This window comes from Protopterus annectens, chromosome 3.part1 (assembly GCF_019279795.1).
Source record: "Protopterus annectens isolate FY-2018-M chromosome 3.part1, PAN1.0, whole genome shotgun sequence".
Lineage (NCBI taxonomy): Eukaryota > Metazoa > Chordata > Ceratodontiformes > Protopteridae > Protopterus > Protopterus annectens.
Genome location: NC_056732.1, coordinates 1,354,567,468 through 1,354,592,697, shown reverse-complemented (window position 1 = coordinate 1,354,592,697; position 25,230 = coordinate 1,354,567,468). Strand labels below are relative to the sequence as shown.

General features: G+C 41.0%; 1 protein-coding gene across 1 annotated transcript in view; it reads left to right on the top strand.

The window, feature by feature from the left end:
- MAPK15 (mitogen-activated protein kinase 15) overlaps positions 1–25,230 on the top strand; it is a 1,649,688-nt gene that overhangs the window by 678,850 nt on the left and 945,608 nt on the right. The gene's annotated exons all lie outside the window — the stretch shown is intronic.

Below are 25,230 nucleotides of genomic sequence, written 5' to 3'. Positions count from 1 at the left end.
AGAATGACAAGGCGATACCCGCTTACCTGACATGGGAGGGTGCTGATGGGCACTTGAATTTAGCTGTTTTTGTTTTAAACTTAGAATGTTGCCAGAATAGCAGATTTCGCATTATCATAAGATACTTTGATACTAGCATCACCTTGTACACTGTGGTGGGTTAGGCAAAAAAAAAAAGGTCACTGTATAGTCAAGGGCAGCTCCCTTACCATATTATTTACACACCCACTTGTTTATATGTCAGTACTTCAGACATTAGGGCTGTTTGAAAAATCTAGCAAGCTGCAAATATGAATGCCCTATGTCCTCACTGCTCTCCCTGGTCATGTGGCAGTTCATCGCCTAGTAGCTGTGATGCTTTCTTTATTGAAAGGCAGGGCATATTTGTGATGACCCAAGGAGAACATAACATTGGTGTGCATGGGATCCAGAAGTCAGCAGTACATCCAGACTTTTATGTGCAGTAGATCCATACATTTCACCTTACTCAGCTTTCACAGTGTAATGATCTCACAAGTTTTCCTAGCTTTCCCTTCTCTCCTGGCACCAGGTAGTGTTAGTCTTGTGTTTCTTCTCTCTAATGTTTGGTACTGCTTCTCTGTAAAAAAGAAGAAGTGATTGGCATCATATTCACTTCTCATTACTCACAACTGAATTGCTTGACAGAGTTTTTACTGAGAAAGTTTCTCTTTCGTAGAAGCAGAAAAAACGGTGTAATCAGCACAGCCAAGGCCAGTTTAAAACCACTTTAATAAAATAACAAAAAAAAAAAAAAACAAGAAAACAAAACAGATAAGCCCCTTCAGGGTAGCAGCCCTTCATCAGATCAACTACTGTAAAACAAAGACAAGGCCTAAAAAAGAAAAGACTGTAACAAGCATTAACAATCCAGCCAATCAGGATCTTACAACAGAAGTACTTAATATGGCAATTAATGAAGCAATTTGCATGCTCTCAATGCAGGCTTTAAAGGGGCAACCCCATTCAAGCCAGGTAGTCTGTCAGCTTGTAACTTCACTATCTGTCTCATTGACTGCACAGTTTTTTCTGCTTCTACTTTGTTTTTTGATTCAGGATCGGACTTTGCTTGCAGTTTATAAAGTTTCTCTTTCTTCCAGCAAGTTTATTATCCTCAGCTGTATTTTACTACTTTTCTTTATATTTTTTTTCCTTTATCTGTCTCTTGTCTTTACTTCCTTTTAGTTACTGTTTTTGTTCTCAGATTCTGAACATCATTTCTATTCTCATTTTGATTTTGCTAAATTGCATGATACTAAAAATGAAGGCACTTCAAAACCTTATTAAAAATGTAGATAAACTGCCTCACTCTCCTCGTGTGCTTATATTATTTGAGAGAGCAGTGTTACATTAATAGCTGTGAGTCTTGTGTGAAATTTAACAGTGCCAAATATCTACGGCAAAAAGTCCAATAATTTCTTAAGATAGAAAGGGGGGAAGAAAACCAGAGAAACTGAAGCATTACTGGTGTCAGGACCAGCAGAGCTATTTCCAAGTTAGGGCTAAGCAGTACAAATTATGGAGCCAGGACCCTCAGTCTGTTTAGAAACCATTGTCCCATTGTGGGTTTCTTCAGTGTGTATAGAAATCGTAGCAGGTAGGGAAAATTCTGTAGATTTCTGGTTGTAAAGGAAGACTCTTGCCAGTGTGATTGTTGGAGTGATTTCAAGGACTGATGATATTGGGGGCCATTTACCGGTTATAGCAGTAAAGAGGGTTTTTGTGTTAGAGTGATTTGATAAAGGTCTGACTGCTGCTGCCGTGTACAGTCAAAAGAAAAAAAATGGAAGAATATGTTAACTGGGTTTTCCAAGATATGCACTCAAGGTAATCTCCATTTTTAATCCTTCTTCTTCCAAAGCAGCCATTTTCCTATTTCTTGGAACATTCAAAATCCTTATTCCCATCCTTTAAGAGAAAAAAGACCAATAGCAGAGTATTCTGAACATAAAATACTTCCCTCACAAGCATATCTTTTTATAGATGGAGGTGATTGTTTTGTACATATCTTCAGACCCCTCACTGAAACCTATTTATTTTTTGAAATGGTGACATTGATCTGCCCAGTTCTGTGGTATTGGATGTAAAGCCCTGACCAGAACCCAGATGATCAGCCTGAGGGCTGAATGGGCTGGTTGGGTTGGGATGGTATTGAGCAATTAGTATTTGCTCACTTATTCTAAGAGTGGGAGTACACTGTGGTGGGTGGTCCACTTCAGTACTGGAAGGCACTTTACTTGAATTGAACAAGTTTATGAAGTAAGTATTGTGCACAAGGATTGGGCCTTGGTCCTGCCAGGCAGTGTGTAATAGTTGTATTCTGAAATATTGAATGTATAGAAGCATCTATTTGTCATTGAGCTGGTGTTGTAGAGACTACTTTGATTGTGTACGTCAGTCACTTGAAAGACAAAAAAGGATAGGGCTGAGAAGAAAATCCCAGTGGTTGCCTGCGTGATAGACTTGGATAAAGAAAGATTTATGGTTGTCAGGCTGCAGGAAGACACAGGTATGTAAAAATGGGTGATCTTGATGAAAAAGTGTTAAACTCAGGGTGGCTAGCTGGCATCCTAAATGTAGATTCATGTGTTAGGACAGAACAGTTGCAGCCATAACTGATACCTGTTTTTCCCCGGTGAAAAAATATCATTACCGTACACATCCAAGGACCAGACATCAACCATTATTCCTAAGAAATTGTGACAAATTTTTGGGATGCCCAGGGTAGACCATATTTGTATAGGACTCATAAAAGCCGGTCAAGAGATGACAGATCTTGTGGTATATCCAGTATAGAAAACATTAGTGTTTGCTGTGCTAAAGAAATTGAGACATTCACGTTTGTTATACACATGAGAATGTCTATACAAGGTCTACACATCTAGTACCTTAAAAGTTAGGTCCTTATAGAAACAGACTCACATTAGTAATGATAAAGAAGCCAGCTGTTTTGGCACAAAGAAAAGCCCTAGCTAGAGTGTTAGCATTCTAAGTTCAAATAGTAAGCTGAAGCACAAGAAAAATCATCTGGAATAGTGGGCTTCAGTGCTTGATTAACTATTATCTCTTTCATCGTAGGATGAGCTAATGAAATATCTGCTGCACTGGTGACTTAAGTGGACTTGGATGACACCTGTAGACAAACAGTGGTGATGTCAGAAACAATAGGACTGCTTTTTGTGGATATGTCAAAGGCCCTGTTAGTTTGGGGTATTTGCATAGCTGCAGCTAGGGTAACATAAGGCAGCTAGAAAAAAATGAATCCTCTTGGCTTTTTGATGAGGGCCAGACTCCCCACTACTTGCCTTCACCAGAGGATACCCCTGAATTAGCATAATGAGTGAAGATTGGGGGTATACAGAGGTGGAGGAGGATAAAGATGGATGATCATAGAACCATAGTGAATGACTGTGGATGGGAATGTAAGAACAGTGCTATGACAATAACTGTCAGGGAATCATGCCAGACCAGATACCGCCTGATAGTGACTTCTTGGACACCTATGCTGCCTGAGAGTGACTACTTGGGTGCACACACCAAACCTGCCAGATTAATGATTATATGGCTTGGTGCATTTTGGGCATGGTAAATGTATCACCGAGGGCAACAGCATTAAATGTAGACCTATATTATTATGTAACTTAGTTCTCAGAGCTGCCCTTAGGATGTCTAGGCAGCATTTGTAAATTAAAAGACCTTTCTGATAAAGTTAAGAAAAAAATTAAAAAAAGCATTTGTCAAAGTAAATTTTAAGGCAATTATGTGAACTTTAGCATAAATTAGCTTGCTGTCAGGAGACTGTTTTTCAGGAAGCTGCAGATGTAGTAGTGTAATAAGGGCTTCAGGAAAATCACTGAATAAGACAGAAAGTTGTACCACTTTTTCATGTCCCTTCTGTCTGGCTAAATGGTATTTCATTTGGAAGAGTTTGTTTTTTCCCACCATTTGGACAAATTTAGTTACAGACAGATATGTTTAACTAGTAATTGCTGGGTATATAGTGAAGTTAAACTTGTTTATTACAACATGGGACCTACCTACAACTCCTGTTCATTGCATTTTTTTGGTCTGGGAACAGGCACAAACCCTTCTACGCCAAAAAACAAACCAAATAAAACCGACTAGAGTCAGTCCTAAAAGAACAGTACAGGAATATTTTTTTTATTTGTTTTACATTTACAAAGAAAGAATGGTGTTATTTCCTCATTTCCATCCACCCATTTGGGGGACAATATAGCTTGAGAGCGTGATATATTTGATAGGAAAAGGAACTCCTCTGCACTGCTTTGGCTTAGAGCAATAAAGTATGCATCTCATTGTCCAGGCACCAGTCCGTCTTTTTGGATTCCTTGAGAACTTTTTTTAAGACCTTCCCAGAATGTTGGTTCAAGAAGCAACTAATCATTATCCTAATGAATTGTGTTTTTGATGTGTATGAGGGCTAGAGCAGTTGGTATAACTGCACATCCATGATGCAGTGCTTGACTGAGAATGTTTCCCATGTTGGAAAATTTCAGGCTAGTTTCTTGCTGGTTGCATCCTTCAGTAGAATTGTTTTTTTCGGGTAAGGTTTGCAGTCATTGCTTTGCATTTCCCTTGGGCATTGGGTGTCTCCTGTTGCACTGTAGGATAATCTACCCCACCATCAGAGTTCGCACACAAGCTACCAATACATGTAACTCCATATGAATTGCAGAAGGAGCATTACTGGGCACATTGTGTGCGCTGCGAAGAGCACTTTTGGCTGGCATCAAAGATTGAAACAATACTAATTTCATGAGCTTTAATCGTACTTTGACTTAGGAATGGGGTCCATTCCCACCATGGTGTTAGAAAACCAAAAGATTTGGAGAAATTAAAAGAAGCAAGAAAAGGAAGAATCCCCCGAAGATGCCCTAAATATACAGGAATTTCTGTGGCTGCTTCAGCCCCCCCCCCCCAACCCATGGCTGTCTTAAGGTCCTCTAAGTTCCAGAGAATTCCATCCTTTGTGACCTGACTTGCCCTACCTATGTCATTGGGGAGTTAGAGTTTGTTGTCCACCTTATTTAATCCAACTACAGTGCTTTTCATGAGAAAGGGGGCAGAAGAGGGCTTGCTCCATTGTACACTCTTCCACTTATTTTTTCCTTTGGTTTTCCCTCATATCTATGGATCCTACATGGTGGAACTCCAGGAATAGCCCAGGTTGTTTTGCTTGATTGTAATGGTGACTAGTTCTTCTGCTTGAGAGAGGAAGGGTCCCTTCTTCTGTCTTCTTTAGGACCAAGATGATCTGGTTGGCTAGTCCTTTAATATGTTTTTTGCTTCTTTCCTTGTTGACCATCAGTCTTGATACCATTCATTCATCATCCAGTAAGGCCCTTCTGCTACATAAGGCTTGAGCTAATCAGATGGAACCATTGTCAAGGTAGATAGAAAGTGGTTCCTGCCACTGTCTGCCTCATGTATTCTGCTTTGTCCAGTGGTGAGGCACAGCCACATTTTGGCACCCGAACATCTGGCTTAACACTCCCAGACTAGGACAACTAGTCAATCTCATTGATAATTCCTTTTCATTTGGCCCTTATGTGTCCATAGTAGTTTGGAAATACTTTTATATCAGGCCTGTCTGATTTCCAGAGGCATATCCACTAGTTCCAAAGAAGTCTTAAACCTCCATTATAGACACATTTTTCAATATATGTACCTTTTGGCATGTATTTGTCTAAACGTATAACACAACTTGAGAGACTTTAGAGATTCATAAGTGAAAAGATCATTGTCTTCAAAAAAATTAGTTATCAGAAGAGACTGGTGGCCCTTTCTTTGTACTCAGTCTCTTACAGACTCCAACATGGAGATCTGTATCTAGCCTATCAAGCCATGAAAGATCCAGCCATATTTGACATCCTTTTCCTTCAGCAGAGCTAATGGTACCTTAAATACTATCAGCAGGTAAATAAGATATTGTATGATCATAGGATCATAGGAAGTTACTAGGCTGTTGGCCCTGAGGCCCTTATAAGCCTAGCCAAGAGTTTAGCCCATGTTTAGACAAGTCAGCACCCAAAGCCCCTGTCCAGCAAGGACACAGGTGGAATCCCAGGGGTGTATTTTCTGTTTTCCATCCAGTTATCCTAGTTATGCTTAAAAAGGGATAATGAGGTACTCTGCTTGACGTGGAGAGGGAGTCTATTCCACAGAGGGGGGAGTCTCTGGGACATAAATCTGTCCTGCCAACAAGTCCTATTGAGGTCAGTGACCAGGTTGAGGTCATGTATGTGGGTTACTCGAGTGGAGCTTGACTTCTGGATATACAGCAATCCCATCAAGGCGGTGTCTGAGATTGCTTTTTATGCCATACAGAGGTCACCTCTGAGGAGTCTGTATGAAACTGCGTAGAGCAACAGGGTTTTTAGCCTATCTGTGTAGGGTAGATGCTTGAGGCCCTTGATTCTCCTGGTGAGGAACCTCTGTGGTCTCTCCAGCTGCTGCATGTGCTTTGCAAGGTACATGCCAAAGGGGGTGTTGTACTAATAATTGGCCTTATAAGGGAAGAATACAGGGATGTTATGACCTTGGGACACAGGTGGACAGTAGTCTCTCCTTTGATAATCACATCCCTACAGTAGTCAGGAAATCCTTCTATGTGGCACACCTCATCACAAAAGGTTTCTCATCCAGGAAAAAAGAGGTCATTGTTCCTCTCTGCTCATCACTCATTAGACCCATTATAGAGTACAACACCCCTTTTGGTATGTACCTCACAAGACATGTACAACAACTGGAAAGGCCGCAGAAATACCTCACAAAGAGGATTACCATCCTCAGACAGATGCCCTACGCAGACCATCTCAAAAAACTCCAGCTTTACTCTGTTCCATATCGTCTGCTCAGAGGCAATCTCTGCCTAACATACAAAGCTATGTCAAACCCAGAGCTGTTGGACATGCTCCACTTAAAGAAATCCCAATCCCTCAGAGCTACTTGCTCTAGGGACCTAAACCTTGTCACCACAATAAACAGAACATGCTGGAGGGATAGATTCCTGTCCCAGAGACTTCCCATACTCTGGAATCAACTACATATCGATATCAAACAAAGCTCCTTATTAGCACTCTTCAAGAAAAATCTTGATGATTGGATGGAAGATAGGAAATTCACCCCGGGGATCACTTCTGTGGCTCTGTTTGACAGGGGCACAGGAAAATAATTTTCTTGGGTGACAAAAGCCAGGGTACCATTTGGCTAGGCTTATATAGGCCCTAGGGCTAATAGCCTAGTACCTACCTATGAACCTTGCCCCTCGATGAGATACCCTTACTTATGAGGTGGGCCATGTAGAAAACTTTCCTTACAATGGAAGAAACATGGTGGTCAAAAGTCAGGTTGCTGTCAACCTGGGTGCCCAAATCCCTCATGGCTGATTGCTTTCTTAGGGCATTGTTATTAATGTGATAATCTGTGGGGATGTCCCTCTCCCCAAAGGGGGTGATGATGCATTTTTTTGGCATTTAGCTTGAGGCCATGTTTCTGCCACCAGTCATTTGATTAGATGAGACCCTCAAGCTAAATGGCAAAAATGCATCATCATCCCCTTTGTGGAGAGTGACATTTTAGCTTGAGGCCATGTTTCTGCCACCAGTCATTTGTTTAGATGAGACCCTCTTGGAGGACATCCACATCACTTGGGGAATTGATGACCATGCCCAGCTTGCAGTCATCTGCAGACTTGGTCAGCCATAGCCCACTGGTTTTGGCCTGCACCTCAGAAAAGTATATCCTGAATAACAGAGGCCCAAGGACTGATCCCAGGGGTATGCCACTCATTATGGATCTACTGCTTGAGAAGGCTTCTCCTATTTTGATCTGGTGGGTTCTACCAATGAGCCAGTTTGCTACTCATCTGGTAACATATGGATTGATGCCTAGTTGAGAGAGTTTATGTATTGTGCCCAAGTAGGGAATAGTGTTGACAGGTATGGCCAGGTCAAGCTAGGAGGTGTGCACCATCTTCCCCTTGTCCATGGCTTTGGTGACTGTCTCAAAGAAGTCGACCAGATTTAACAGACATGACCTCCCCTTGACAAAGCCAGACTGTGAGGGGTCGAGTGTTTGGGGGTTGCCAATGTCCCTGTTAATGAGATCCATGATAATCCATTCCATGGCCTTGCAGATCAGGCTAGTAAGGCTGATGGTTCTATAATTTCCCAGATTGGTGGACGCTCCCCCTTTGTGTAAAGGGATGACAGTGGCTGTCCTCAGGCTTTGGTTGAATAGGGTGCCTAATGGTGCTGCAAGTTCATGCCTGAGTTCATGTATGATGCACCCTGGGATGTTATCGGGTCTCATGGAGGCTGTATTTTTTGCCTTTGAGAGGGCAGTGATGACCTGCTCCCTAGAGATAAGGAGTGAAGAGCAGGTGCTGGGAATGTTGTGATTTACTGATGGGGGGAACAGAGGGGTGAAGTTTTCACTGAATCTGTCAGACAGTTGGTTTGCTGTATCATTTTTGTATGTAGTGTCCTTGACCACCAGTTCTGAACAGATCTGGGTGCTTCCTTTGAGATTGTGGACATATGTGAAGAAGGCCTTATGATTGTCTCTAGTAGATGTGGCTATTTGGACTAGAAGTTGGCTTTAGAGGATTTCACTAGTTCTCTTATTTGCTTGTTTAGGCTAAGGAGAGATTGTTTCTAATTGGGCACCTACTCCTTCTTGGTCCTGGACAGCATTTTTTCCTTTTGTTTTATAGTTTATTTATTGCAGATGTCCACCAGACGATTTTACTCTTCCTTGCGGAGGATGATTTTGTTCTGTCAGGTTTTCCTGAGTCCATGCATCTATATAAGTGCTCATCTAGTACTTGGGTGTAGATTTAGACATTGGTGCCAGTTCCTACAGAGGGAGAGGGGGCTGTGAATCTGTTTATACCATCACTCAGGAGGTTGTAATCAGCTTTGGAGAAGTTTTTTTGCTTGACCGTAGCTAGAGGGGGAGTCAGGAGAGATGGTGACTTCGAAAGTGACCGCTTTATAGTCGGATCTTACCAGGGAGGATGATACTGTAGGGGTGCTGCAGTGGTTAATACCATGTCCAAGATATTATTACCTCTTGTGGAGGTATTGACTAGTTGTTCCAAGGCATTTACATTGATAAAATCGAGGAATCTCTGGGCATTTGTGTTCTGGTATGAGTAGCTTTTCCAATCTATGGTTGGGTAGTTAAAGTCACCAAAGGAAAATATAGGGCTTCTGGCTGTTTGCAGTCTGCAGTAGCAAGGGTAGTCCCTTCATTACCTCTGAATTCCCCTAGATGTCACAGGAAACACATCTGTAAACCCTGTCACATTATTGTTGCAGTAGCACTCATTGCTGCCTTGCCCAACCTCAGTCACAGAGCCAACAGCTTTCCCTCTAAGACTGTATAAAATAATACTGCTCCCCAACCCTTAGGTTTTTACAACCATGTAAAAACCGCTATAAAATGAACTATCATGCTTTTGCACAGTGCTCATTAGCAAATCAGTCTGATACCTAGATACGGAAAAAGAATTGGAGATGCACGGTGTAACTAAAATGTCCCTGGCATCCACAGATCTTTAACTTAGGAAGTCCAGACGAAAAGTTTGGTGCCACTAGCTTTACATACATACAAACAGCTGTAACTATATTGGAGCAGTAAAAATAAACCACATTTTTTTGCTCCTCTGAACTCACCTTCACTGTCGAGGAAGATATAGTTTCATTAGGATATATTAACAGCATATTGAAAGAAACAAATGTTGTTTCTTCTTAAAGTCTGGAAGCTAGTCTGATATAACAGTAGTTAGATGTACACACTGAAGCTAACATTACATTAACCACCAGGAACCTTTGAACATTCGTTGCTATCACACCTGTCTAAAAATCATTGCTGGGAAGGCATGTGCCAGCACACCCTTACCAACCCAGTAAAGACTTGCTTTTTTTAAATTCCACAGGACATAAAACTGCAGGCATTCCTGGAATTGCTTTGGGAAGTTCATCACAGTTTCAGTAAAAAGGTAAACATTTGTACCTGTACACTCTTCAGAAAATGAACTGCAAGCATTTAAAAGTGATGCCCAGTTCATATTAAATAGAAGCTGTTTGACTCACCATAAGTGCTAACTCATGCAGACCCAATACAGACCTTCAGAAATCCATTCATAACATTCAGAATAAACTGCAGTATCATAAGTTGAAAAACAGTCAAATTTCCAGCACAGTGGGAAACATTAATAATTGCAGTATGAACCATTACTTAACTGATACATGTACCCAGCATGTGCAAATGGTACATCATGCACAGACCTTCACTTAATGCTGTCTTTCAGTCACAGGACTGCACAGCACCCACAGGAGATAAGGTAGCCTTCTGTTGAAATTGCAAGTTTTGTTTAAACAAGGCAACAGCTTAAAGAGTTTTCTGAGGCCCTAAAGTAGATTCAGTGCTAACATGGTTACCTCCCACAAGTTCACCTTAAAGATGTGGCTCACTCCCAGCCTCCAGCAGCGTGACAGACTGAAGAAAAGACAAAGTTTCTTGTTGCGGAAGATGAAGAAAAACATTTGTTCCACTGTGGAAAGCAGCTTTATGTTAGTTGAATACCGCAGCATAAATTTGATCCTCTTGGATCAGAAAAGTCTGGAAATAGCTTCATGGGTTCATAGATGTATACTAGGCTAGCTACTGCTAGGGCCTTTATAAACCCAGTTGTGTGACCCAAAAGTGTTATGTTTCAGACATTTCTGTAGGGGGTGATTTTTTGGTTATGGCATGATTTACTGTCTGCCTCTGTCCATCAGGGACATGGGTGGAAACGGATGTCTTTTGCTACACAGGAATAGTCTTGTTCACAGTATATCCTTTGGTTCTTATATCTCAGTACCATACTCAGCTTTCCCAGCAAACTAAGATTTCCTCCTTCTAGATGGACTTCCAAGATGACTGTACACTGAGTAACAGACTGATGACAGCTATCCCAGTAAGCATTATCAACCTGGGATAAAATTCAGTTACTGGCTTGTAATTACACTGCCTGGATACCAGCAAACAACACATTTGGAGAAGGTAAGTAAATATCAACCAAAAAGGAGATGAAAAATCTCTTGCTGGGAAGAATCTTGCAGCTGTTCAGCAAAAAAAAAAAAAAAGTTAAACATCCAGCTTTACAACAGGATACGGCATCCAATAATTTAGAGGAAAAAATAAATTAGATGCACTCAAAAGTTTTTAAAGTATGTGAGAGGTTGAAGGAAAGTCAAATGACTAAAGAGTTAAAGAAATAGATAAAGTCTTAAGCAGCTATTCAGAAGAGCTGATAAAACTGCACAAATCAGAAGTTTAAATTACAGAAAGACCGAGGCTTCTCGAGAAGAGCATTTTCAAAAGCTAACAGATTTATGAAGGCAGATCACACAAAGCATGAGACTCATGGCATCACAACAAAACACAAGCCCAAAAAAATTAGTCCTAGAAAGTTCACAGGCTCCAAGTGGGAAACAACAGTTTAATGTAGAAAAGATACAGATAATCCCAGTTAGCGCTTTTGTCTCCCTCAATTAACTCAGAGACTTCTTCAGACTGAATTATCTGGGCACACCCAACATTTTAAATATTCTAAAAAACCACATGATCAAAATAAATCACATGACAAGTTAAAACACAATAAACAATACTTAAAACTCTTACACACTCTACTGATGTTTAAGTCTTTTCCATTTTAGGTACATTACAAATTCTTCTCTGTTATTAAGCCCTGGTGGGATGCAGGCATTAAGCCTGACTTGCCAGCAGTATTCAAGCCAACCTAGCTCTTCCTCAATATCTACAATATTAAGACTGTTAGAAAGTGCTTCTAAAACTATAAATTTAAACTCAACCTTGCATTTATTCATCTTATAGTGTTTACTCCATGCATGCTTTTCATCCCCAGTTTGAACATACTTGTGCTCATAAATACTTCTATATAATTCACGGGTAGTTCTTCCCACATAGAAGGATTTACATTCTACACAAAAGCTCAAGTACACAATATTTTTAGACTTACAACTGTATAGCCTTGACATCTTAATTATTTTTTCTCCTATCACAACCTCGTTAGAGTTAGTATAAATATACTTACACATATTACAATTGTGGCATTTGATCATCCCACATTTTTGTTTCTTTTCTTTAGGTTTATTCAGTTTGCCTTGAAAATATTTTTTATAATTTTTGGCTCTTTTCTGGGTAAACTTGGGGTGGTCCCCTAATCTATAAAGTAATTCGCTATTTGCTTTAAATATACCCCAATTCCTATATTTATAGTTTTAGAAGCACTTTCTAACAGTGTTAATATTGTAAATATTGAGTTAGAGCTAGGTTGGCTTGAATACTGCTGAGTGTGGAAGAGTTTTAAGTATTTTTTATAAGTGTTTTTTAACTTGTTTTTTTAACTAGCACAGTATATAAATATCTGAATAAACTTAGACCCACAACCTTGGCTGTTGATAAATTACCTGCAGAATACCTCAAGATTGCGGACAAAGCCATCTCCTATCCCGTCTTCCTGTTAATTAATTGCCATTTCTTAGAACAACACTACTTCACAAAGAGGGTAACTCAGTGGAACTATCTAACTAGCAACCGGTTGTCATTTTATCTTCCCTGTCAAAACTCCTTGAAAAATATATACATTACCAAATAATTAACTACCTCCTTACTAATAAAGTGCTGACCAACACCTAATCACAGTACTACCACAGCCCTTATTACTTTACCAGTACTGTAAATCAACACCAGAACAATGACAACCTTGTCTCCACTGCCTTCCTAGATCTCTCCAATTCCTTCAAAACATTCTGCCATGCCAAGCTACTTACTGCACTCTCCAAACTTAATCTAAGCCACTACACTCTAACCTGGTTTCAAGACTGTCTATCTAACCACCAACAGGCAGTAAAATGACAAGATTGCTTATCTCTCCAACTACCTGTAACCTTAGGCATCCCCCAAGAATCCATCCTTGGCCCTCTCCTCTTCACTGTATTTACCAGTCCACTTCACAAAACTACCCTGCATGCCACCCAAGTCCAATATGATGATTACTCCACCCTAATCTGTTCCGCCCCATCACTCCCTGAACTCCAGAAATTGATACACGAATCCTTCGTCTCTGTTGAAACTCGGTTAGCCAACTCACAGCTAATACTTAACCCCCAAAAAAACACACCTAATGATATTCCAGCCTACAAAAAGTCATAGACCCCACTCCTCCATTCACAGTATACTCAGCTAACAACACCCCTATCACACCAGCCTCACACACCAAACTTCTAGTAGTTATCTTAGATCACAACATGAAATTCAAAATGCATATCGGACAGACATTAAAAAAATTCCATAAAAAAATGGGAACCCTATATAGATGCAAAAAGTATCTCGCTAACAACAGTAAAGCTACCATTGCTAGAACCCACCTGGTCTCCATACTTCTCTATGCCTCCTGCATACTCATCAACCTAAATAAAGCAGACTTAACTAAACACTTGCTACAATAAAATAGCAAAGTTTGCTACTGACTCACCCTACAGTACACATCACTGCCTAGCACTCAAGCAACTATTCTGGCTAGAATTACCAAACCTGCTCACCTATAACCAACTTACAGCAGCCCACAAAATTCTGTATGATCCCAGAAAAACTTGTGCATTACAAGGCCTACTGAATATCAGCTCTAAGAAATGCCTACTAAAATCCACCAACAAAGCTTTAGTTGATGTAATTAAAAGCAAAAGTAGCTCTGGGGACTCCCTGTACTCTTCTTCTTATTGCAAAATCATGGAATGCTAATCTTCTAGAAACCAGGACCACAAAACAACTTCAAAAAACTCCTCTGGTCCCATTTAAATAAGACCTGGATATGTAACTGTTCAAACCCGGGAAGTTCCCCCTTAATGGATCTATATGACGCACTCTACCTAACAGTACTCAAAACTTTTTTTACATAATAGTACTGTCTTCATTATAGTGCTCAACTATACTCAGTCAATAGCAACCCTTCACTCCCACCCCCCATTACATAATAAAGATCTACTGCTACTGCAGAACTATATATTCCTACCAGAGAGAGCAATCTTATCCCACTGTATCATTCTTCTGTAAGCACATTATAAGTGCAACATCATAATGTATATTTTTTCTGCACTGATCTTACTGAGTAAGCATATATCACCTCCTCTCTTTTGTTCTGTACTTAAATAACATTTATTTATTTTACATTTGTTGACCGGGCTAGTCTAACTGGATACATGTCAATTTTCAGTAGAGGCCCAGGGAGAAAAGCTCCGAGCAGCAACAATGACAAAGAAATACAATAAAGTATAATTAAAATAAAATAAAATTTGTTACAATATCAACATTAAAAGGTAGAGTTATACAGAGTTATTTAGCAAATTTAGGCTAGAATCAAATACTATGAGTAAAAACAAAAATTAAAACAGAAGATAGATAAAGTAAAGAATTTTTTTTTTTTTGTTTTTTTTTGAGAAAGAGCAGGAGGGGGCAAGAGATATCAGTCAGGGTTGGAGCAGGGACAAAGCCAGTGGGATTTAAGATATTCTTTAAGATTCTTCTTAAAAAGTAGAGTAGAAGTAAGGTTGGAAAGTTCAGAAGGAAGATGGTTCCAGCTCTTTCCTATGGTGTTTGAGAAGAGTGAGTCCCCAGCTTTGTTGTTGGATTTAATGGAAGAGATTTGAAGTTTATTTGCTGAGCGTAGAGTTGCAAGATTTTTGTAAGGGGAAATGAGATTAGTGAGAATTGGGGTATTTTTAGGGTAGTAGAGGATCTTTTGGGTGATAACAAGTTGTTGAAAAAGTAATTAGTTCTGTAGTTCTAACCATCCCAGCTGTTTGAGGTTGTGACAATGATGAGTTCTAAATGGGGTACCAGAAGCAAATCTGGCTATGTTATTATAACAGGTGGAGAGTTTGGTAAGGTTGGTTTTAGAAAGATTAGTATAGATAGCAGAAGCATAGAACAGGGTGGAGATTAGGTGGGTTAGGGCTGTAGTGTTTCTGGCTGCAGGGGTAAGGAAGGATTTGATTCTGTATAAGGTCCCTAGTTTTTTTGTTTACTGTCTTTATTGTGGAATTAATATGGTCATTGTAGCTAAGGTTGTTGTCTATTGTAACACCTAGAAGACGGGTTGTAGTATCAGGGGATATGATGGTTCCATTGTTAGAGGTTAATGTGAAGTGCAGTTGAGGTGTCTTGTGAGTAGGAGAAAAAAGCAATAATTTTGTTTTCTTGGGGTTGAGAAGAAGGCAGTGTTTTATGAACCAGTTTTCAACACTGTTAAATACTGTTTGGGTGAGGCACTGGAGAGAGGTTATGGACTTGGCTGAGCAAATTAAGGTGGAGTCATCTGCATACTGTATGCAGGTGGCTTGAGAAATACTAGTATGTAGATCATTAATAAATAAGGAAAATAGAAGTGGCCCTAAGATAGAACCTTGTGGTACTCCAATGTTTACAGGGAGGGATGAAGAAATATTCTTATTCCAGAGAACTGCTTGCTGTCTATTTTCTAAACAGGATTTAAACCATTGTAATGCTTGTGGGTCTAGTGAATGGGCTTTTAGAGTGTCAATAAGTATGGGATGGTTCACCATATCAAAAGCTTTAGAAAGGTCAATAAATAGAGCAGAGGAAAATGTGTTATTGTTACGGTTTTTGTTTATAGAATCAGAGAAGGATAGCAGGGCAGTTGTGCTATGGTAAGGCCTAAAACAATGTTGGTAATCTGCAAGTAGATTATTTTGTAGTAGGTGGTCAAGTAGTTGTCTGTGTATACATTTCTCCATTATTTTAGCTAATGGAGAGAGTAAGGCAATAGGCCGATAGTTGGAGAGCTCAGTTGATGAGCCACCTCTGTGTAAAGGGATTATATGGGAGATCTTCCATAGAGAGGGGATTTCGCTTTCTGAAATTGTTCTATTTATAAGTATGGAGATAGGGTAGGCTATGGCTTTAGCTGCAATTTGCAGGTATTCAGCTAGAAGACAGTCAGCAGAAGGGGTGCATGGCTTGAGCTTTTGAAGGAGGTTGCAAATGAGGGATGTAGGTACAGGATGTATATGGAAGGTAGGTGAAGGGGTATTAGGTGTTATTAATGGGAGAGTGGAAGTGGATGGTAATGTGTTAGATAGGGATAGAATGGCTTCAGTAAAATAGTTGTTAAAGGCATCAGGAATCTGGTTAGAGTTATTATGGTTGAAACCTATAGGGTCAGGAGTTTTAAAGTGTCCTGGTTGAAGAAGTTTGTTAATGCCAGACTAGAATTTTTGAGGCTGTTGTTGGTGAGTTTGTTGTAGGTGGAGGTACTAGTCTTTTTTGTCTTTAAGAATGTCATTCTTGGTGGCATTTCTTAATTGTTTAAAGTAGAGGTGATCTGTTGGATTTCTGGAGGTTCGCCATTTAGCCCAAATTTTATTTCTGAGAAGGATCTTTTGCCTAGTTGCCTTTGTGAGCCAGGGGGCAGTTTTGGTTCTTATGTGGGAAGAGCGATAGAGGGCATGGCAGTCTAGTATTTGGAGAAATCTAGTATTAAAGTAGATTACTGCTTCATTCAAGTTCAAGATGAAGCATAGTTGACCAGTCACATGCTTTCAGTTAGTTTTGAAAGCTCTCTGGGTTAAAGTATTTTTTGGAGCGGGAAGTTTTAAAAGTATTTATGTTGGGGCTATAAGTTTTTTGTTTGATGATATAAGTTAGCATGTGGTCACTGATATCATTTGGCAAAGTTCCTGGTTTATAAGAATCAAGATGACTATTTAGAAGGGTCCAGTCTAGGATGGTTTCTTTGTTGTTTGGTTTATGGATTCTAGTAGGAATGGTCATTATTTGTGTGAATCCATAGAGATTTATATGGTTGGTAGGATTGGGGGAATTACAGGTTGTCAATGAACCACGATAAGCAACAACTGCAAAACAGAATTCCAGGACCAGCGATAAACAAAACAGGAGATATTTAATAGCAACACATCCACCGACAGGTTGTCCAGTCTATGTTAAAGTCACCTAAGACAATGGTTTCTTGGGGTAGGTGTGAATAGAGGTAACTAAGTATGTTTTCAAGAGTATTGATGTTATTTCCAGGGGGGGAGATAAGTGCAAATTAGATAGATAGATTTGGAGTTATTGATTTGTAGTTTTGCAGTGAGGGTTTCTGAGTTGGGAGCTGAGGGAAGTAGCGAATTGAAGGGTGAAAGTTGGAGTTCAGATTTATACAAAATGGCTACTCCACCACCCTTTTTGGTTTTGTGGTCACATCTCAGGATGTTATATCCTGGAGGGTAATTTCCTGGTCAAGAGTAGAGGGCTTTAGCCATGTTTCTGAAATGCAGAAAATATCAAATGAGTGTACATCTAAGAGTGCATGTAGGTGGGAAATTTTATTGTTAATGCTACGGATGTTTAGGTGAGCTATCAGGAGGGAATTAGATGGTCTATGTGATATAGAGATATGTGAAGTAGGTAGGTTGACAGGCTTTTTGGTAGTGCCAGTATTGGGGCCTGGGTTAGGGTGAATGTCACCATCTAGTAGTGGGTGTGGTTGAGGATAGTGTATAAACTTTTGGATTTTGTCGTAATAATTTGTGTTTTTTTTATAAGGACGTAAGTAATATGAGTAGATCTATGGAACTTTGGAAGTACATAGATGGAGGTGGAACTTATGCTACTATGGTTGAGAGAGTTATTAAGAGAGATTGAAACAGTTCCATGGAGGGGGTGGAGATGTTCATGAAGGGAAAAATTTTCAAAGGAGGTTAATGAGTAAGGTATTGTAAGAGAAGCAAGCATTGCAGTTAAGACTAGTATATGTGGGTAGAAAGATTTATGTGTTGGGTCAATTTAGAGGTGTAGATATATAGTTTGAGTAAGAAGGTTAGAGGAGTGAAGTACGTAAGGGAAAACGAGGGAGAAGGAGAAAGAGTAGTGTGGGGTAGAGTAGGTGGAAGGATAAGGGTACTGTTAATTGAAGTAAGATGGATTTAATAGATGAGCTGAAAATGTCAGTAGTATTGGGTAAGCTTAGAAAGAACTTAGGGTTTGTCTTACGTTAAGGTAATTAACTAATTAAGGTGTAACTGAGGTGAGGGAGGTAGTGTGAGTAAAAGTAGTTAATGATTGGTTGATAAAGGTGAGGGGTGTGGCTATAGAAGTATAAGGGTAGGAGCACTGGAGGTGGGTGGGAATTGGGGGTAGGGTAGGGGAGCGGAGTGAGCCCATAGGGCGAACGGGGCGGGTAGAACATGAAAGTGATTAATGGCAGCAAAAAACAATCAGAGAGCTGCTGAGAGCTGTAGGTATGAAGAATAGGTAAGGGGGGAGGAAAAGCAGGGAAGGGAATGAAAGTAGAAGTGCAGTAGCAGTGAGAAGTAGAAGTAAAATATGAGGAGAACAAGGATGGCCAAAGGAGGGAGCAAGGTCTACTTAAGAGTGCTCGGGGCAGCACTGTATCTAGGTGTAATAAAGGGAGAACAAAGAAGAAAGTATAAGGAGATGTCCTAGTTTAGGGCGCCATCTAGTGGGCAAAGAGGGATAATACAGTAGAGGTGAGCAAGTAGATATAGGAGATAACAGGATTTGCGAAGGATCCTGGAGGTAGGAAGGTGCAGGAGACTAGACAAAAAGAGGAAACAAAGTAACTAGAAGCAAGAGACAATCCAAGGAGAGGGAAGGAGTAAGAATAGAAAGTGGTGTGTAAGGGAGTAAGGCTGCTAGGTGGTTTGGCCCTGTCATGTAGTTACATACAAACAGTAGGGATAAGCAAGTGTACAGTTTTACTGCTAATTAATACAAACACATACTTGCTTGCCTCCTGGAGAACAGGGTTACTAAGTAGGATGGCAAGTTCTTTGTTATGGATGAGTTAGGAGAATTTGTTTGCTGGGGGTCCTTCCACCGGGTAGGTAGACTTTTAACAATTCAACTGCGAGGTAGTAGTTTCAAACCTAGAATGGTGGGGACAAGGAGAATATTGAGGGAATTAGAAAGCAAAAGCAGACCTTAAAATAGTAATTGGCATGGAGAACACAAATTTCAGTGCCTACACACAGTTATGGTTAATCACTTTTAAGGTACTGACAAGTAACTTAACATACTACTTGTTATAACTCTATCAGATATCAGTAAAGAGTATCATATATGAGACAATTTTAAGACAGTTACTAAGCAGTCAGTCTAAAAAGCTTTAACAAAAACTTGATTACAGCAGTAGAAAAGCGATCTATAACAGTGCTACAAATACAATAGCAGTGAAACAGCTTTCTAAACAAGATTGCATCAGCAGAACAATAGCAGTGTTTTCACAGTAGAATACACAGTGTGTATAGATATTGCTACTAGGTTCAATTTAGTATATCAGGGCCACCAGGGAGTAGTAAGCACATCTCACCTCACAATAAGCAACGCTGGAGTCGGGATGGAACATGCATGTATTGTATTTATTTTGTACTAACCATTATATTAATGTAGCCATATAACTTAATTGAATGCCCAACAGCAGTATTGTATGTTTATCTTATGCTGTTATCTTATGCTGTTGTACTTATTGTATGTTTATCCTATGCTGATTTTAGTTGGTTATGCATTTTACTTTGTTCTTTATTTAGATTACCTGTGTTTGTTGCAGTTACTGTACTAACCATTGTGGAGTTTTTCTCCCTGGGCCTCCACTGAAAATGACCTTCTTTCCCAGTTGGACTCTCCCGGTAAACAAACAAATAAATAAATACCTGTTTTTTTCTGCTATACAGGAGAAACTCTAAGGAGTACAGTGCATTAATTCTTTGAAAATACAAATAAGCAACTGGACTGGTGTTCCATAACACATTTTGTGTATGCCCCATATCTGGCCGTGCAAAGGCAGCCAATACTGTATTATAATGTAGCCAATATTCATAAAGATGCAATCATACCAGCAAATACAGCTGCTCCAAACAAAACTGTGGCAGAAGGGAATAATATTACACTCTTGGGACACCAGTGTGTCTGCGGAAAATTGTTAGTCATTGTACTGCAGGCAGAAGAGAAGCAAATTTTATTCCATGCTAAAAAGGAAATAAACAGTTTATCCAGCATAGACTGAGTGAACAAGTGGAAAGGAAATCTGCATCTCATGTTCTGACAGTAAAAAGCCCATACAGAGAGTTCATCAATGAAACATTTTTCCATTGTTTCAAAGGAAAATGTTTGACTGACAAAAAAAAGCCCCAGAGTTGTCAAGAAAAATCAGGAGTACATTCTTCTTGAACCTTAAGCTGTGAGATAACCATGATCAGGAAGACCAGCAGCAATGTGAAATTAGTCAATAAATAAAAGAACTGTAAAGCATCAGTCCCATTGGATATAGTTTATGCATGTGAACTGTGGATATTAAGTTGTCAATCTCGCCGTCGTTCTTGCTGGTTGGGATCGGAGCCAATCCTCGGCTTCGACTCGGTTGTCTTCAATAGCTTGAGAGCTGTTTACTGGCTCGAGGCTACCCCTTATCCCATGATGCCTAGCGCTAGCTACCCAGATCTCGTTTGCCGCTTCAGCTGCGAGGTTCCTGGATACTGGCTCAGGCTCGTATATCTTTATTAATCTGCCTTTTTTCATCAGATTAGTGTTTTTGGTATAGTAGTTGTTGTTCTTTCATAGTCTTTTAATTGTATATTTAGTTTAAAGTGTTTAGTGTATTGTAGCTTTTTTCCTTAGGACTCATTTAAGTTAGAGAATCCCCCCCCCCCATCCCTCTGTTGTAGTGTTAGGTAGCCATTTAAGTTAGAGGCTTAGTAGTCTTTATATAAAAAAAAAAAAAAAATCTATCTAATTCTGTCTTATTTTTTGTGGTAGTGTTCCGTTTTATTTTCTCTTAGTGTTGTCTGGCTTGTTGGCCAAAGTAGCCTTTAGAGTGTGATTACTGGTTTTCTTTGAATATAACTAAGGAATTCAAAGTGTCGGGATTCAAGAAGTGTAACTCATGCTGTCAGAAAATGTCTCTGACAGATGGGCACACTTCTTGCGTCTATTGTCTAGGCGCAGTACACCTGCAGGACTCTTGTCCTATATGCCATCCATTTATCCCAAGAGTTCTGCAGGAGCGCAAGAACAAACTTATTTTGAGGGGTCTTCTCAAGCCTCAGGATTCACCGGCCAAGGCTCAGCCAGTGAAATCCCCTAAACAGGCCAAATCATCGGCTCCCAGCTTGGAGCCGTCATCGGCCCTAGTCGTGCCTTCTACTTCAGTTGCGGCTGGAACCGAGGAGTCTGCTTCCTCGTCGGCTCCAATAGTACCCTCAGAGCCATCAAGGATCCAAAAAAGGCTGAGGTCTCCCTCACTAGAGTCCATTCATTCAGCTCCTCGGTCTCCCCTCTTGCAGAGTGACCGTAGTCACAGATCTTCATACTCCTCTCGGTCCTCTAGGCTCTCGGACCATGACGTGGAGAGAGTGGTCAGTAGATTGTTGAAGTCGCAGGCACTGGCCAAAATGTTGTCCAGCCCTCCTCATCAGGTATCGGCTCTGTCCATTTCTATCGATGCTCCTCCTCTGACTCCATTGAGCCCAGAGCCAGAGTTTATTGGGGTTCAAGTCGTGGAACCGTCAGCTCTGATAACGATCTCTCCTTCGGATCCGTCGTTGGCTCCGATCCCCTCGATGGTGCCTTCCGTCGAGGGATCTGAGCGCCGAGACTCCCTCGTTGGCTCTGAGGGGGTGAGTGGCATCGGACCCTTGTCTGACCCCGCTGTCCCTCTCGGAGTGTCGGCGCAGGTGAGCTCGACTCCTACATCGGCCTCGTAGCCTTCTCCCTCGGTGCGGAGGTGGATTCCAGTCTCCTCGGAGCCAGAGCCTTCTCTGCATCATGGCAGGGACGCTTTCGATGTCATGAGGAGTGTGCTGGCCTCTGAGTCAGCTCCACCTTCGACCTCATTGGCTCCATCCCCAGTAGTGCCTGCGTCAACTTCTGTCCATCCTCCAGACCCCAAGCGTGGGGAACTGGCACTCCAGGTCACTCCATTGGGTGTTTCCTCTTCTTCCGAGGCCTTCCCTGATCATTCAGAGGAGCCCCCTTGGAAGAAGAAGTGCAAGAGGAAGCACATTGTCTCCCCTGAGTCTGTCACTTCGGATACAGATATGGATGAGTCAGAAGGGTCCCCGAGATCCCCCTCTGAAGATGTTTCCTTCTCGGACATCCTAGAAATGCTTAAGCAGAGGGGGAACTGGAATACCCTAGCCCCTACCGAGGATGAATCTGTATTCCTGGATGCGTTCGGTTCCTGACCTTCCACCTCCTGGGTTTCTCTGCCCTTCGATCCACTAATGTCTGTGGTGGCTCGAAGGGCTTGGTCAGCCCCGGATACAGTGGAACCAACCCCGAGGAGACCAGGCAAGTTTATTACTGCAAAAGTAAAACACAAAATCACCAGCACTTCACCAGAGTATCTTCTTTATTTCGTAAGTGATCTGGTACTTCGGCCTTTTGCCTTCACGGATCACAAAGCTTACATTTTGCAATTAGCTTATATACTTATTCATTTTAATTAATTAATTCTAATTAACACAAACAGCTTGCTTTCAAGCATTAATTCATCCTGCATATTTAAAGTGACACAGTGCAAATCACATTAAATTCACTATTTCATCACTGATTGCAATACAAAAATATGAAAATATATAAATATAAATATACAAAAACATAAGAAACAATCACATATTCAAAAATTAGATATCCCGTATATATTATTATTATTATTATTATTATTATTCATATGGAATGCTAGATGTTACAGCTATTGTTTAAATAGCCAATTCTTGATTTAGACCAAAGGATTTTAGAGCTTTAAACCTTAGTATCATTCTAGTTTCTAATTCAAGTAATTTATTAATATAATCTCCACCTCTATTAAGGTAGGGCTTACCCAATACACCCAATACACAAAATTTTAAACTATTAGAGGAACCACCATGTTTAATAAGGAAATGTTGGGCAACAGGACTAACTTCACTCCGATTTCTTATATCTTTTAAATGTTCTAATATTCGGATCCTGACAATATGTTTAGTTTGACCTATATACCAAACATTATCACAAGAGCAACCCAGAATATACACTACCCCTACTGATCTACAGTTAAAATATGATGTAGGAATAAATGTTACCCCATTAATGTTACTTAAATTCTTAACCCTGTCACAAATACTACAACAGCCACATGAAAATGTACCAGATAGAGAACTATTAATATAATTTCCTTTCACGAAGTTATGATTTAATCATTCTTTCAGATTTTTTCCCCTTTTTAAGGGTGTTCCCGTGGATGCCATGGTGGTAGCAGCAGCCACTAAAAAGGAGTTAGCAGAAACTTCTTCCTCTGTCCATCCTGCTAACAATGAGTCCAGGACCATGGACAGATATGGGAAGCGAATGTTTGCTTCAGCTACCTTTTCCATGAGGTCACTGAATTGCTTATGCCATTTCACCAGGCTTCAGAGGGATCTCCTGAAAGAGCTCGGAGATACCCTGCAGGATCCATCAGCTGAAGGGGCTCAGGCTAAAGCGGCCTCTCAGCTGGCAACCCTTAACTCAGTAGTCAACTCCTCCATGAGGCTCATTTCCGATGCAGCCGATGGAACGAGTAGAGCCGCAGGCACAAGCGTGGCACTTCGGAGACATGCATGGATGCGGCTGTGTAATTTTGCGAAACCCTTCAGAGCGTCATTCACCAACACTCTCTTTGACGGTTCCTTTCTTTTTGGACCACAGGTGAAAGACACTCTTACTAGGTATGAGCAGGAAGGCAAGACTCTCTCTGCCGTGGGAGTCCATTTTTCCACTCCCTCTAGACCATACCCCAAGGGTCAGAAGAGTGGAAAGATGTGGTTTCGGAAATCCCAGGGATTTTCGCCTGGCACATGTAGTGATTTTTCCTCCAGGGGCAGAGGAGGAAATAACAATAATAACAGACGCCGCCCTCGTGGCAGAGGGGGTCTGCAGAACCAGGGCAGTAGAGAATCCTTCTCTGACAAGCCCTTCCAACATCCCTGAGGGGTTGCCCGACTGTCCGTCTCTGGAGGCAGTCGGGGAAAGACTTTCATTGTACCCAAAAGCCTGGCTAAGCATAACGCAAGACAAATGAGTACATTCAATAATATCCGGAGGTTACAGAATCCCATTCGTTCAACCCCCTTTAACGTCATGCAAGTCCCTCCCAGATGTTCTACCCAATCTGAGGGACCAAGTAGTTATAGAAGTTTCAAAACTGCTAGGAAAAAAGAGTCACCCAGGAAGTCCCGGCAGACCAACATGGATCCGGAACTTACTCAAGGTTCTTTTTGGTACCAAAAAAGACAGGGGACTGGAGACCTATTTTGGATCTCAGCAGACTGAACAAGTCTGTTCAAAGAACAAAGTTTCGGATGGTCACGCCACAGTCCATTCTACCCTTTCTGGGTCAGGACAATTGGATGTGCTCTATAGATCTCCAGGATGCGTACTATCACATCAAAATGGACAGATGCTCCAGGAGTTTCCTTCACTTCCGGCTGGGAGCCAGTCATTACCAGTTCAGAGCTCTGCCCTTTAGTCTCACCACAGCCCCCAGTGTGTTCACCAAATGTATGGCAGTGGTCACGGCTCACCTGAGGCGTCAAGGATTACAGGTGGTTCCATATCTAGACGACTGGCTCCTTACTGCTACTACCAGGCATCAACTCTTTCAAGCCAGGGACTATACAATCTCAATTTGCTCCCAGCTAGGCATTACCATAAATTTCAAAAAATCTGCCTTGTTGCCCTGTCAATCTATTACTTATATAGGAGCAGACTTAGATACAAGGAGCATGTCCGCAAAGCTACCTTTGGACAGGGTGTCCACAATTCGCCAGCAAGTTCAAGTCCTCATGCAATGCAAAAGAGTACAAGTCAGGTACGTCCTTCAAACTCTAGGTTCTATGGCGGCAATTCTTCTGATACCCCTGGCTCGCTTTCACATGAGAATCCTGCAGTGGCTTCTTTTCATGCAGTGGTCCTTCCAACAGCTCCCTATGTCTCACATGATCATCATTACAGAAGCATGCAAAAGGCATCTTTCCTGGTGGATGGTTTCCCCACTAGTGATTCAGGGCAGACCCTATATTCAGCCCCCACCGGTTGCTACAGTGACCATAGATGCCTCCC